Source organism: Artibeus jamaicensis, unplaced genomic scaffold, assembly GCF_021234435.1.
Source record: "Artibeus jamaicensis isolate MK-2021 breed Jamaican fruit bat unplaced genomic scaffold, CSHL_Jam_final scaffold_369, whole genome shotgun sequence".
NCBI classification, from domain to species: domain Eukaryota; kingdom Metazoa; phylum Chordata; class Mammalia; order Chiroptera; family Phyllostomidae; genus Artibeus; species Artibeus jamaicensis.
The window spans coordinates 11,808,947-11,824,925 of NW_026522042.1; positions in this window are offsets into that span (position 1 = coordinate 11,808,947).

A 15,979-nucleotide genomic window follows, 5' to 3' on the forward strand; every position below is an offset into this window, starting at 1 on the left:
TTTGAAGGGTAATTTTCCCAGATATAGAATTCTAAGTCATTGGGTTTTTTTCTTCCAACGCTAAAGTTTTTACTCATTTACTTCTTGCCTTCAATTATCTTGTCCTGCCTGCATTTTCTGAGTTTCTGAGATCAGTGGTTTGGCACATGTTACTAATTTGGGGGAAGTTCTTGGCCATTATTACTTCAAATATTTCTTCACCTCCATTCTCTTTTTCTTCCCCTCTGCTATCCCAATTAAGTGCATGTTCTGCTTTTAGAAATTATCCCACTGTTCTTGAATGTTCTGTTTTCCTACGTTTTTGTTTTGTTCTGGTTTTTAATTTTTTTCTTTGCAGTTCATCCCGGGAAGTTTTTATTAATTTGTCTTCAAATTCACTGATGTTTTCCCCATGTGGCTGTGGCAAGTATACTGATGAGTCAATCAAAGACATTCTTTATTACTACGTTCTTGCCTTATAACATTTTCTTTTGATTTTATCCTAGAGTGAACATTTCTCTGCTTATATTACCCATGCATTCTTCCACATTGACTATTTTTTCTACTAGAATCTTTAGCATATTCATCAGTTACTTTAAATTCCTTTTGTAAATTACAGTATCTATGTCATATCCTAGGTTTGTTCTGATGATAGCTTTAGACTGTCTCTTTAGACTGTGATTTTTTTTGCCTTTGTTATTCTTTATAATTTTTTTCTTAAAAGCCAGTAAACTCTAATACTTTTTAGCTACCAGTTTTTAAATGTCTTATATTAGGCACCTCATTTCTGAAACAGGAAGACATGATGCCTACTTATAATTCTGTTGTAAGGATTGATTAAAAACAAGCTTCCTGGGCAAAGGATGAGACTTGTGACAGCCACAGTGAGGTGCATGATTTGACATGACTTGGGGCTTAGCCTGTCTGATCTTAGGAACTGGCATGTTTTCTTTTTTTGCAGGGTTTTTTCATGGCAACTCTCTCTGTTTGGGGATGGAAGGAATGGAAGACATCTTGAGAATGACTCCCCAAGTCCCTATGCACCTATGGAAAGTAACTTAGCCTAATGGTTGCATATAAAGTGTTCATTCAGCCATCGTTCCTGAAAATGGTCATCTGTCTTCTCTTACTAAATTTCAGGCCATTTCTCAGAGTTTTCAGAATGCATTTATATCTGAATGACCTGAGGTCTTCTGTGCTGTAGATGAGTGGGATGTGATGGTAATCACTGTCGGGGGGTTAGAGTCAGGAAAGCAGATCAAATACCGCCATCCAGTCTATGACAGTTCAAATCAGACCCATCTGGTGAAGAGTACAATTACAGGGAAAGATATTTTGCAAAAAAAATTAAAATAGCTCCTCAGAAAACACAACAGACAACACACACACACACACACACACACACACTCCCTGATCACAGTTATTTTAATCTCAAACTCCTCGGTGAGAATCAAAGTAATTTAATGTGCAGTTCTGTTCCTCTGTGTTTCAGTGGAAAGAAAGCTTAGAGGTGTGGGTTTGGGAAACATCTGTAGAAACATTGGGCTACTCCCTGTTAGAGATCACAATGAGTGTACCTTCTGTGCCAGCTTTTCTTAGTGTTGAAAATAATCCCCGTGACAGGCAGAATAATGGCCCCCTTAAAATGTCCATGTCTTAATCCCTGGACATCTGTGTGATACCTTACCTGGCAAAAAGGACTTTGCAGATGGAATTAAGTTAAAGAAATTAAGATGCAAAATTGTCCATGATTCTGGGTGGGGCAGTTCTAATCACATGGGTCCTTAAAAAGCAGAGACACTTTCCTGGCTGTGGCCAGAGGGAGATGTGACCATGGAAGGATGGGCAGAGAGAACCAATATTGCTTGATTTTAGGATGGAGCAAGGAGACAATGATCTGAGGGATGTGGGTAGAAGCTGGAAAAGGCAAGAAAATGGATTCTCCTCTAGGACCTCTGGGAAACAGTATCATCTGTGGACACCTTGATTCTAGCCCAGAATGATCAGTGTCAAACTTCTAGCCTACCAAATGGCAAGAATAAACTGATGTTCTTTGAAGCCAATGAGTCCGTGGTGTTTTGTTACAGCAGCAACACAGCACACATTTTATATCCAATTGCATTGTTTGCGACAGCTCTCCCTCTATTCAAATGGAAAAGCGTTGATAAAGTTCCCCTTGCAAATTTCCAGATTCCAGTACTGTCTTAAGTAGATTATCACTATGGCATTAATCTCTTATAACTAATACTGGCCAATTCTTTCCATTTTGAATATTAAAAACACTTTTAACAAATATCAGTTCTGAGTTTTATGACAACCCACCTATTCGCAGGTTTAGCAGTACACACATAGTAGCTAAGACAATGTCCAGCTTTTAGAAATGGGTAGGCTGTGCTCCAGCCAGGAGTGTTTTCTGCGCTGTTATTGGCTTCCTATATGAGGTTTTGCATTTCCACATCTTTAGTAAGTCTCATGGTCTATTGGAAAAAATGGCAAAAGAAACACAGAGCGGCAGTGTATTTTCTAGAGCTAAAAAAACCCCCAGCAAATACTTCCGCCAAAATGGAGACGTAGGTGGAGGAAACACCTCGCCTCTGCGCACAACCAAATCTAAGAACAACTATTTTTAACAGTAGTCACAACCAAGCCACACGGAAAATCGACAATACGGAGTCCAAAGGACAACTAGATACTCAGCTGGACCGGTACGAGGAGCCAGGCCAGCAGCGGAGCAGGTTAGCAAGAAAAAATTCCCGGGGCGCAGGCAACCGAGGGCGTTGATCGCGAGTGAGCTGGCTGCCGGAGCGCACAGGGAAAAGGCGCGGTGGGTCGGTCCATCGGGTCGCACGCATTTACGTGCGGAGAAACCAGTGAGAAGGGAAGCCGGCGCGGAGCAGCAGGCTCGCACAATTCCGATCGGATAAACAAGCCAGAGGCTCGTGGAGTGACTGGACGGGCTGGGCTAGCGGAGAGGACCGCCATTGCTCCCTCTCTGACCACGCCCCCACACACAGCGTCACAAACCAGCGACCTGGGTCTCCCCATCCTGGTAAACAACTAAGGCTTCGCTCCGCTCACTTAACAGTACGAATAGACCAAAAATGGCTCTAGGACAACTCAGAGCCCCAGAACCGATAGACCTAAGTGATGAAGAAATAGCCAGTCTTTCAGATGCACAGTTCAAAACACTGGTTATCAGGATCCTTACAGAACTGGTTGATTTTAGTCACAAATTAGAGAAACATGGAAGCTAAACTAATTGAAATAAATGGTGATACAAAGGATGCCAATAGTAATGGAAAGAAAATTGGGACTCAAATCAAGGGAGTGGACCAGAAGGAAGAAAAAAATGATCAAACAGAAAGGAATGAAGAAATAAGAATTCAGAAAAATGAGGAGAAGCTTAGGAACCTCCAGGACATCTTTAAACGTTCCAACATCCGAATTATAGGGGTACCAGAAGGGGGAAAGGCACAGCCACCAGTGGAAAACTTATTTAAAACAAATAATAAAGGAGAATTTCCCCATTCTGGCAAAGGAAATAGACTTCCAAGAAATCCAGGAAGCTCAGAGAGTCCCAAAGAAGTTGGACTCAAGAAGGAACACACCAAGGCACATCATAATTACATTAGCCAAGATTAAAATGAAGGAGAGAATCCTAGAAGCAGCAAGAGCTAAGGGGACAGTCACCTACAAAGGAGTTCCCATCAGACTGTCAGCTGATTTCTCAAAAGAGACCTTACAGGCAAGAAGGGGCTGGAAAGAGATATTCCAAGTCATGAAATCCAAAGATCTACAACCAAGATTGCTCTACCCAGCAAAGTTTTCATTTAGAATGGAAGGACAGATAAAGTGCTTCTCAGATAAGACCAAATTCAAGGAGTTAATCAGCACCAAGCCCTTATTATATGAAATGTTAAAGGGACTTACCTAAGAAAAAGAAGATAAAAAAGATGAACAGTGAAAGAACAGCAAACTCACAGTTATTAAGAACCACACCTAAAACAAAAGCAAACTAAGAGGACAGCTAGATCAGGAGCAGAACCATAGAAATGAAGATCTCATGGAGGGTTAGCAACAGGGGAGTGGGAGGAGGGGAAGGGGGGAGAAGGTACAGAAAATAAGTAGCATAGACAGTAGATAGAAAATACATAGGGGGGAGGGTAAGAATAGTAGGGGAAATACAGAATCTAAAGAATTTGAGACACGTGTTCATGAACTAAAGGGGGAAATGGTGGGGGAGGGGTATGCAGGGTGGAGGGGAATGGAGGGGGGAATAGAGCAAATGTAATGGCATAATCAATAAAAAAAAGTTAAAAGAAAAAAACCCCAGCAAATAAATGGGCCCATGATCCTGTTAATCATACCACAGATCAAAGAAGGATAATATTTCAACATAATCAAAAAACAGCACCTAATATCTCTAGACAAATACAATTATAGGCCTTTATAACAAATAAAAAGGCAACTGTCCAGCGTCTAACGGTCCAAACTCCTCAGAACAAGGCATTTGGAAACTTCCTTACCTCCTGGAGGATGGGCTGGGGGGGTGTTTCAGTAAAATCTGTGCCAAGGAAAACTTAACCAACTTAAATAAGAAACAAGCACCATGAAATGAGTGTTGGCTTCATTTGTGGTGAATCCCCAAGTAGCTAATATTTTTTAAAATGCATCTTCTTATAGTTTTACAAAAATTATGGTAATTGAAATCTTCTGCTATGAAAGATATTCCTCAGGACAATTTGTCATTGCTTTGTTCCTTAGTTTTGCTGTTCGTTATGGTAATTTAGTGGGGTTTTTGCATAAAAAATTAGATGAAACCATGTTTGAACTCAATAGGAAATGTGACAAGACAGCTAGCAGTTGTTTCCCCCCAAACACAATAACTGGAAACATAAAAGCTTAAGTTTTTATAGCAAGTGAAAAAAAGTCTTTTATTTTTTTTTTGCTGAGGACACACTGCAACTCATTCTCGATTCTATATTGTACATTTTGCAAATGTAACTTTTATTAAGGATTTTTAACCTGATTTTGAATCTAAATGCACATAATATTTCTCAGCACTATTAGTTAATTATATGTTAAATGGTATAAATTCAGGGGTCTAGGAAAGTTTCTTTTACTGGATAATGAACAGTGATGTACTTTAGAGAATTTATGCCAGAGATAAATAGAATCCAGCCAATCTAATACTGATTATTTACTTTTTGCCATGTTGCTTGGTGTAGTCCAAGACGATTTGTGTTGACAAACCTAGAAAAGTTAAAAGAAAATATAGGTCAAAGAATGCCAATAGGAAATTATATGATCTGGCCTTTAGGGGGCAGCAGAAGGAACTTTCTTGTCAACAAAAATACCACTTTGGAAGCTTCAAGCTGCTTCTATTCGCAATGAAATCACATGATTGATTCCAGTGTAATCACCAAATATTGACTGATCATGATGGCAAAGGAAGAACAGCCCCACTTCTCTTTGAATCCCTTAAAAGCCTACAGAACTTTGCAATTATAGAGGACTTCCGCCAAGATGGAGGCGTAGGCGGAAACACCTTGCATCCTCGCACAACCAAACCTAAAACAATAAAGTTTTAACAACAATAAATGCAACCAAACCACACAGAAAATCGACAATATGGAGTCTGAAAATAATGAACCGCTCAGCTAAACCGGTGAGAGGGGCAAGCCAGCAGTGGAGCGGGTCGGGCAGGGAAGATCCCCCTACCCGGGCGATGCACAGGCAGCTGAGGGCACGGATTCCAGGTGCAGGCTAGGTACGGGCAGACACAGGAAAGGTTCAGCGTGTCTGGCTATCTGCAGTCGGTCAAGCATTTGCGTGCAGATAAACCAGTGAAGAGGCGAGCATTGAGACCACGAGGCACAGGGCAGTGGGCTTGCACATTTGTGCACAGATAAACAGGCAGGGGGCAAGCAGTGAGGCAAGTGAAGAGTACTGCCTTCGCTCCCTCTCTGATCCTGCCCCCACATGTAGCGTCCCAAACCAGCGACCTGGGTGGCCCCGCCCTGGTGAACACCTAAGGCGCCTCTCCTCATATGTAACAGGCACAAACAGATCAAAACATGGCTCAAGAACAACTCAGAGCCCCAGAGCCAATAAATCTAAGCAATGAAGAAAGAGCCAAACTATCAAATGCACAGTTCAAAACACTGGTGATCAGGATGCTCACAGAACTGGTTGATTTTAGTCACAAATTAGAGGAACATATGAAGGCTAAACTAATTGAAATGAATGGTAATGCACAGGAAACCAATAGTAATGGAAAGGAAACTGGGACTCAAATCAAGGGAGTACACCAAAAGGAAGGAAAAAATGACCAAACAGAAAAATATGAAGAAACAAGAATTCAAAAAAATGAGGAGAGCCCTAGGAACCTCCAGGACATCTTTAAGCGCTCCAACATCCGAATTATAGGGGTACCAGAAGGGGAAGAGGAACACCCCTGAGTGAAAAACTTAATTTAAAACAAATAATAAAGGAGAATTTCCCCAATCTGGCAAAGGAAATAGACTTCCAGGAAACCCAGGAAGCTCAGAGAGTCCCAAAGAAGTTGGACCCAAGAAGGAACATACCTAGGCACATCATCATTATACTAGCCAAGATTAAAATGAAGGAGAGAATCCTAGAAGCAGCAAGAGCTAAGGGGACAGTCACCTACAAAGGAGTTCCCATCAGACTGTCAGCTGATTTCTCAAAAGAGACCTTACAGGCAAGAAGGGGCTGGAAAGAAGTATTCCACGTCATGAAAGCCAGAGACCTACATTCAAGATTGCTCTATCCAGCAAAGTTTTCATTTAGAATAGAAGGACAGATAAAGTGCTTCTCAGATAAGACCAAATTCAAGGAGTTCATCATCACCAAGCCCTTATTATATGAAATGTTAAAGGGACTTATCTAAGAAAAAGAAGATAAAAAAATGAACAGTGAAAGGACAGGAAACTCACAGTTATTAAGAACCACACCTAAAACAAAAGCAAATCTAAGAGGACAGCTAGATCAGGAGCTGAACCATAGAAATGAAGATCACAGGGAGGGTTAGCAACAGGGGAGTGGGAGGAGGGGAAGGGGGGAGAAGGTACAGAAAATAAGTAGCATAGACAGTAGATAGAAAATAGATAGGGGGAGGGCAAGAATAGTATGGGAAATACAGAATCTAAAGAACTTGAGACACGTGTTCATGAACTAAAGGGGGGAAATGGTGGCGGAGGGGTGTGCAGGGTGGAGGGGAACAGAGGCGGGAAATAGAGCAAATGTAATGGCATAATCAATAAAATTAAAAAAATAATAATTAAAAAAAAGAACTTTGCAATTATATTTCCTCTCAAGAATCCACAGCTGGACTACAGACATTTGTAATTATTAACAATGCATAACTTATGCATATGTAAATGAAAGGAAAACTCCAGAAAACATTCCCTTTCATGTTTAGTAATTGTAAAATAAGCGCTTTTTTCTAAGTGGGATTTTTTACATTAAATTTATTGGAGTGACATTGGTTAATAGGATCATATAGTTTCAAGTACACATTTCTATGATACGTTATCTGCATATTGCATTGTGCGCCCACACCCAAAGTCGAATCTCCTTCCATCACCATATATTTGACCCCTTTCACCCTTTACTACCCCCTACCCTTTCCTTCTGGGCACCACCATACTGTTGCCTGTGTCTATGAGTTTTTGTTTGTCTTGCTCGTTCATTTATTGTTTTCAGTTTTATATCCCACATATGAGAGAAATCACACAGTTCTTAACTTTTTCTTGTCTGATTTATTTCACTCGCATGATAATCTCAAAATCTATTTCTGCAGTGATTTCATAGCAGTTTTCATCTTTTCTTATGGCTGAGCAGTATTCTATTATATCATGTGGCACGTCTTTATCTAATCACCTTTGGAAGGGCACCTTGGTTGTCTCCATTTCTTGGCCACAGAGAAAAATGCTGTAATGAACAGAGGGGTGCATATATCTTTGCAAATAAATGTTTTCAAACTTTGAGGGTAGATACCTAGAAGAGGGGTTGCTGAATCACATGATAACTCTACTCTTAATTTTTTGAGGCACCTCCATACGGTTTTGCACAGTGGCTGCACCAGTTTACATTCACACCTGCAGTGAATGATGGTTCCTTTTTTCCCACAACCTCTCCAATACTTGTTGTTACTTGTCTTGTTGATGATAGCAACAAAATGAACATATTTTTAGAGAAATGTAAACACCTTCTGTCATGCTTGGCTAACGTTAATTGGGACTTAATGTGTGTGTGTCTGTGTTCCATGCACTTTACAAAGGCTACTTCCTTACTACTTACAACGGCGCTGTAACTATTGGTATCTGGTTTGGCATAGGAAGAAACTGTAGATCAAAATGATTGCTATCTGCTCATGCAGTTAATATAGGGAAGAGCTAGCATGGTATGAATGAAAAGAATAAAGTAATATGCAAGAAAACAATAGGTTAAAAGAGTGTACGGGGCCCTACTTTTAGGAAGAAAAAGATTTCTCTGGGGAAGATACCTTGAAGTCAAAGCTTTAAGGAGGAAGAACATCAGCCATATGGGGCAGATGCATCAGAGCTCTGTCCCTGTTGCTCCACATTCAGTTCCAGTGCCAGGGTCCTGACTTCCAGCTTCCAGCACCAGCACCTCTTTCTCTGAGAGCTTTCTCAAGTAGAGCCCATTGTGTCCTACAGTGCAGCAGACAAAAGTGCTCAGGAGTTAACAAGCCCCTCACACAACCCCCAGAGTATAGGACTCAAGTAATGTCTGATGGGAGATGATGTGCACACACTCCAGCCTCCTCATCTCTGCGTGGATAATTCTGACATGTATATTCTAAACCAGGGGTCTCCAACCTCCGGGTCATAGGCTGGTACCAGTCTGGGCCTGTTGGGAACGGAACAGCACAGCAGGAGATGAGCTTGAATATAATGCACTTGAATCATCCCCAAACCATTCCCCCAACCCCAGTCCATGGAAAAATTGTCTTCCACAAAATGGGTCCCTGGTGCCATAAAAGGTTGGAGATTGCTGTTAAGCTGTTTTTCCAGGGTTCCTTAGTGGGAGTAGGCCCCACCCATCCACAGCAGTAGCCTGCTTATCAACGTGCCCTTATTTGCCAATTGCTCTTCATTGTCTCTGTCTTCTAGTACCTTACCTGTGTTTCCTAAGACACCCCCTCAAATAAATGACTTGAATTCAAGAACTTGTCTCAGGGTTTTCTTCTCAAGAGCCTAAGCTAAGGCATCAGGTAAAGTAACAGGGAAGGGAGGTAGGAAGACCCTGAAGCTGGCCATAAACAAGGCCAGGTGGCCAGAGCGTAGTAATTGGGAGAGGTGCCCAAGATGGACTAGAAGAGGGGAAAGTAGCTGAATCATGCCTGTATACCCTTGTATAGTTTACTATCATCTTGGGAACAAATGACCATAAACTTAGTGGTTTAAAGTTATTGTTTTACAGTTCTGAATGTCAAAGGTCCAACATGGTCTCACGGAGCTAAAACCAAAGTGCTGGCAGGGCTGGGGCCCTTCCCAGAGATGGCCTTTGCTGCCCCTTTCTTTGGTTCATGACCCCCTTCCATTTTAAACTCAGCAATGGCTGGTCACTTGAATCATCCTCACATCTCGTTACTCTAAAGTCCTCTCTCTTGTTCCCTTTTCTACTTACGAGGATGTTTGCAATTACATTGGGCACATCTGGACGATCCAGGAGAATCCCCTCATCTTAAGGTCAAATGTTTTCCTACCTTAATTCCACCTGCAACCTCAGTTTTTCTTTGCCATCTAAGCCAACACACGCACAGGTCCAGAGGTTAGAATCTGGACGTCTTTGCAAGGGAGCTATTACTCTGTTACAACCATGGCCATGTAAACAAGTTTGTATTTTTCTTTTTCTTTTTATCCTTTTTTGTTGTTGTTCTTCAAGTACAATTGTCTCCATTTTACTGCCACCACCTTCCCCCACCCCACCCACCCCCACCTCCCACCCTCAGTCCTACCCTTCTTTGGCTTTGGCTTTTGTACACGTTCCTTGATGACCTTTTTATAGGACACTGTTCTGCATGGCATGGGCCCAGCTCCCATTTGGAGAGGCACAGGGCTCATGCCCACAAATAGGTTCTCCTACGGGGAATCAGGCCTTCATTGTACCTAGGCCGCTTTGAGACTTGCTTTTTGCTAAAATTCCCTCACCCTGAGTTGAGACAGCAAGTGCTTACCAAAACTTCCTAAAATCTATGCTAAATCTTCCAAGGATGAGTGTAACCAGTTCAACCACTTTTCCCTTTGCATTTGTAAATATCCTTTTTCTGTGATGTGATTACCAACATTATCTCCTTTGCTTTCTGTAAAAGGAAACCACCTAAAGTGAACGTCTACATAATAAATGAGGACCATCATGTAATGTGCCCAGAAAAGCAATAAAATCTTGTCGGGGCAAGGGTCAGGGTGCTCTCCCCTTGAGAGAGTGGCCGAGGTGCTCCAAGGCTTTTTCTCCTTTTGAGAGAGAAGCTGCACTGTCCCTTTTCCTCCATAGGACTCAGTAGTCCATGTGAATTTCTTGTATCTCATCCACAATTCTGGGATCCCATGAGCCAGGGTCCGCCGCACCACCCTTTCCCTTCTTTCCTCCCTTATCCCCAACTCCCTTCCCCTCTGGTTACTGTCAGATTATTCTTTATTTCAATGTCTCTGGTTATATTTTGTTTGCTTATTTGTTTTGTTGATTGGGTTCCATTTACAGATCAGATTATATGGTATTTATCTTTTACCACCTGACTTATTTCACTTTGCATAATGCTCTCCAGTTCCATCCATGCTGTCACTAAGGGTAGGAGCTCCTTCTTTCTTTCTGCTGCACAGTATTCCATTGTGTAAATGTACCACAGTTTTCTGCACCACTCATTTACTGATGGGCACTTAGGTTGCAAAAAGAGCTAGGAGCAAATGGAGAATTTTAAGCTGTAGATTGATAGGATCTATTTGTATTTTTAAAAAGCCCTGCTTACCTTCAGTGTGGAGAATCAGTTTCAGGGGAACAAAAGTGAACATAGGAAGATTTATCAGAAAACTGTTGCAAAAGTTCAGTGAGAAGTAGTGTTGGGGTCCAAGGTGGTGGCATCAGAGATTGTTCTGGTCCAACCCATGAGGTTTGGTCACAAGTTGGATCTGGGGGAGAAAAGAGAGGAAAATTTCAAAAATGATGTCCAGCTATGAATAGTTCTGTCACATGGAATCTAGCAGTTTGTTTTTTGAGCAGGAGACATTGGACTTTTTTTTATCAATTTCGTTTCCAGAAAAGAAATCAAATTTTACTTTTACTGGATTGAATCACATATTGTTTGAATCCTTATATCAATCAAAGTTTAATATCTCACTTTTATGATTAAAAATAAGAGTAATGCCATATTCTTAAGGTGCCATACAGAGAGTGGAGGGAAGCAGCCTAGAGGTAGCCTGAATCGGAAGAAGCAGATCTCACACTGGAACATTCAAAACAAGATATTGCATCTGACCAAACCGTGGCTGTAATAGCTCAGCCGAATCAGAAAGTGGGTAAATCTTTTTATGTGAAGTGATAGAGCATATATACATGATGTTTTACATGAAAAAAAATCACTCTTCAAACTTCTCTTACCCAACCCTAACATACAAATGAGAAAAATGACCATTGAATTAGGTACACTAAATGTAAATGCTGCTGAAAAATTCTTAATAAGACACGGTGGTGGTATTGGTGGCACTGAAATAAACAATAGGGACTTGGATAGAGAAAAGGGAATGCTATACAGACATTCAGTCATTTACGTAAAAGTGAAGTTGGGATAGGAAGGAAGAAAATCGCAAAGGTTTTTGTGTCATCAGCAAAAGTATGCAACACGTACACACAGACAGCAGTGTGGTGACAGCTGGGGGGGAGGGGTGGGTAGAGGGGGAGGAGGGCAAAGGGGGCACGATTAGGGCTGGAAACAGACTTTACTTGGGGCGATGGGCACACGATACAATGCGCAGATGATGTTTTGCCGAGTTGTACTCTTGAAACTTGTGTGGGTGTATCACCCCAATGAACTCATTTTCAAAAAACAAAGAAGGGTGAGTGGAGCAATTGGGAAACTATAAAGTGTGTCTAGTGGGCAGGGCATGTGGAAGTAGGAAAAGTACGGGTGACATTCAAGGAAAAAGGGGGAGTAGGGGGAGGGGAAGAACGTGGCGAGGGTAAGAGAGAATGCTCTTATTTTTCTGTGGAGTGCTGAAAAGAAAAGGTCAAAACAAGAATAAACATGTTCCAAAAGGTTAAGAGAAGAATTTGCAGTCCCTTCTACTCCACTTATTGCTAACTCTATGAACTTTATGAACAAAAAGAGTTATAAATACAAACATGCAGACTCCCACTTGGGAAGCCTCTTTATATTGGCCTCAGAGCTGCCTGGGGTGGCTAGCAAGACAGATCGGCCGTAACTTTGACCTAGTACTCACGCTTGGTTAATATGTACTTAAATCACCTGCTGACCGCGACCTTTTGGACTTCTAATGGAACCATTTCCGCAGCTGCCCAGCTGGAGCAGTTACTGCGTCCCTCTGGCTGCTCCTTTGTTTGTGCCAGACAGGCATCCAAGTGATTATGTTGCAATGGGATCAGAATGGACCTTTAGTCAGGAAATTGTTCACTAGCATTTACCTTCCTTCCGATTGCAGTCTTACAGCCCGTCCCCTGCGCCTCTAAAAGGCCCATACCACTTACTTCCTTTCCTTCTACGAGACAGAAGAAAGCAAAATGTAAGTGGAAGATAGAAACTCCAAACAGGATTCTCCTTTCCATCTCCACTGGCTCAAAGGAACTGGGACGTCTAATCTGAAAAATAATAAATTGGTGTTGTTTTAAGCCATGACGTTTGATGTAACTTGCTAAAGCGGCAATAGGAAATGAATACAAATGCTATCAGATTGCTACAAAATATCAGTAGTTGGGAAAAATAGATGGAGGTAACACAACTGAACTTCATGCCACTCACTTTGAATTCTGCCTAAAATATTACAACTTTTTATAATGTATCTAACTACGCTTTAAGGAAAGAAAAATAAAATATTCTGAGGGGGAGAAATAAATAATTTAAAATCAGAGGAAATGAGAAAAATGACAATTTAATCACGTATACAAAATGTAAGTATTGCTGAAAACTCTTAAAAGGACACAGTGGTGGTATTGGTGACATTGAAATAAATAATAGGGACTTGGATAGGAAAAAAGGGAATTCTATACAGACATTCCGCCATATATGTAAAATAAAAGTGAAGTTGGGATAGGAAGAAAATCACAGACTCTTATGTTGTCAGCAAAAGTATGTAACACGTGGACACAGACAGCAGCATGCTGACAGCCGGGGGGAAGGGGGACTGGTGGGATTCGGAACAAGATACAAGTATGCTACTGGTAGGGGAATAAAATGTTCCTGGAGAAAAAAGAAAAGACAGGTCAGTTATGCCGTGAGCATGCAAGGAACACTTACATAGTGGTTGACACGTAAGTTTGGCCCAGAAAGGGGAGTGGAATTTCACCAGGTTAATGGAAGAAGGCCAAAAGGCACTATAGACAGAGTTCAAAAACATCTGGCACGAGACTGGAAGGTGTGTTCCAGAAATCACAAGCATGCTTGATGTGGGCGACCTAGAAGCTTAAAGGCAATGTAGATTGGGTCCAGATTACGCAAAGTCTTGGATGTCTTCCTAAAATGTTTTGACTCTTTTATAGGCCAAAGGTCATTAACCGGAGGCCCACAGATGTGTTTTAGTTGGCTCCCGAAGTATTACTGTGTGTGTGTGTGTGTGTGCGTGTGTGTGTGTTAGGAGGTTTTTGTTTTGTTCTGTAAAAAATTTAAAAATGAGGAGACTTAACATATAATTCTAGATTTCCAGCTTCTCTTAGGGAAAAAAATGATTGGGCCACACTGGCCCTGATGGGACCACAGATGGCTAGAACAGGGCAGTGACGGACCCTGCAGGCATGTCCTCTCTGTCCACCGCCATTTCCAAACTCCCCACCACTCCCTGCTGCATCCCCTGCCCACTTCACAGATATCTGTCCTTGCCAGACTTTCATAGACATTGGGGTTTGCCACCCCTGCCATAAGTAAGCGCCAAAGGGTTTTAAAACCAAATGTGCACATTGGGAAAAAAACACTGGTAGACACTTTAAGAGACCCTCTGCATTCTGACGGCACATTGTACGTAGTTCTGCTATTATACGCACCACATTGGATTAAAATAATATATTTATGTGTTTGACTTCCCTGCTAGACAGTGAAATATTGTAAAGGGTCAGACATCTTTTCATTCACCTGTGATTCTATGATCTAGCATCATGTAAGGGTGGGTGAGACCCTAGAGGCCAAGGGATGGGTAGAGAGACTCTTACACTCATCCTCAGGAAATAAAGGCCTGAATTAGGTTGGGTCAGCGGTTATGGTCAGAAGGCTATAAATGCCGAAGGTGTTCAAAAAGGAGATTTAATTGGATTTGGCAACTGCTATGAAGAGTGAAGGAATAAGAAAAATAAAAAGCATCTCTGAGATTACTGTTAGGCATACCACATGGGATAAGTTCTCATAATTTATTATTCACCAATGTGAAAAGAGGAATCATCCCGCCCGGAGGCTTGAGCCTCCCTGTCCCATTAGCGGGTGGTACAAAGTGTTCCTACTGAGAAGCCGTGGGAAGGCTTGAGGTTGGGAGCTGGAAGGGTTGGACCGATCAAGTCTCGGTTCCCCTCTTACCGTGTGACCTTGGATAAATGACTTCCCTGATGTTCAGTTGCCTCATCTGGAAAACGATGATTGCTTAATAACACACAAACCTATTTATATGGCTGCTTAAGGATAAAGCCAGTTTATCTACAAGTACTTTGTAAACGATGTTATATTATTCGAATATACTTTACCAGCCAAGCCTGTGTCTAGTCACTGGGGATGCAAGGATGAATAAGGCAGAGAAGTAAATACTTGGTCTTAAAGAGGCTGTGACATTTAAAAGGTAGTTAAATAAAGTGTAGCAGCATTTAGCCAAGGGGATGCATACAAACATGGTTAATATATTTTCATTCAACGTTTTCTTGGAACGCTTCCTGGAAGAACAATTTTGCAGCTGGCATTTTGCAGCCTGGGACCGTGCGCTGTGGGCTAATTGAGGCTCCTTGGCAGACGTCCGTGTCTCCCCAGGTTTGGGTTCCTGCTTTTGCTCTGTTCATGGTGGTCCAGACTGCTGACGATATTGCTGGATGGTTGTGTAATGATTTTTACAGATTTTAAAGCAACAGAAGAATGTTTAATAAACATAAATGCTTTTTAAAGCTCACTGACCCAGATCCTTCTAACCATGAACAGGTTCTGGCCTGTGACAGCCACCATGCTATGTATCTGGTTGTTCTGTGACACTTCAAAATTCCAGTGCAAAAAAAAAAAAGATTGAAATAAGCCATAGCAATGTCATCAATTTGGTCATAATAAATGGAAGTATTCAGCTCCCTTCCCTGGTCATCTCTCTGCCCTCCTCCATAGATAATACACAAATGCATTACAATCCATTTAGTATGAGAGCTTCTCTGATAATAATGTGTTATATTGCTTCAGCAATTATATAAGCAGTGAGAGTAGCTTAATTTCACATGTCTGGCCCTTTTCAAGCTGTGGATAAAAAATGCAAGAGAAAATAGGGTCACAATGCTAACAGATCATAACTGCATCCACTCAGCTAAATGACCCCAATTACTTTTTAATTTATAACAGAAAAATAAGTTTTAGATTATTTAGCCACAGAGAAATTCGCATTATTTGAGACTTGAGTTGAAATTAAAGCTAACAAAGTAACTCTACTAGTCTTTGGATTTGCATGCCCAGGTTAACATCAGAAGAACTAACTGGCCATTTTCCAGATATTAATTTGCAGTAAGATCATGTTAAACGTTAATGATGGTTTTAAAATAAACTTTTTAAAATTCT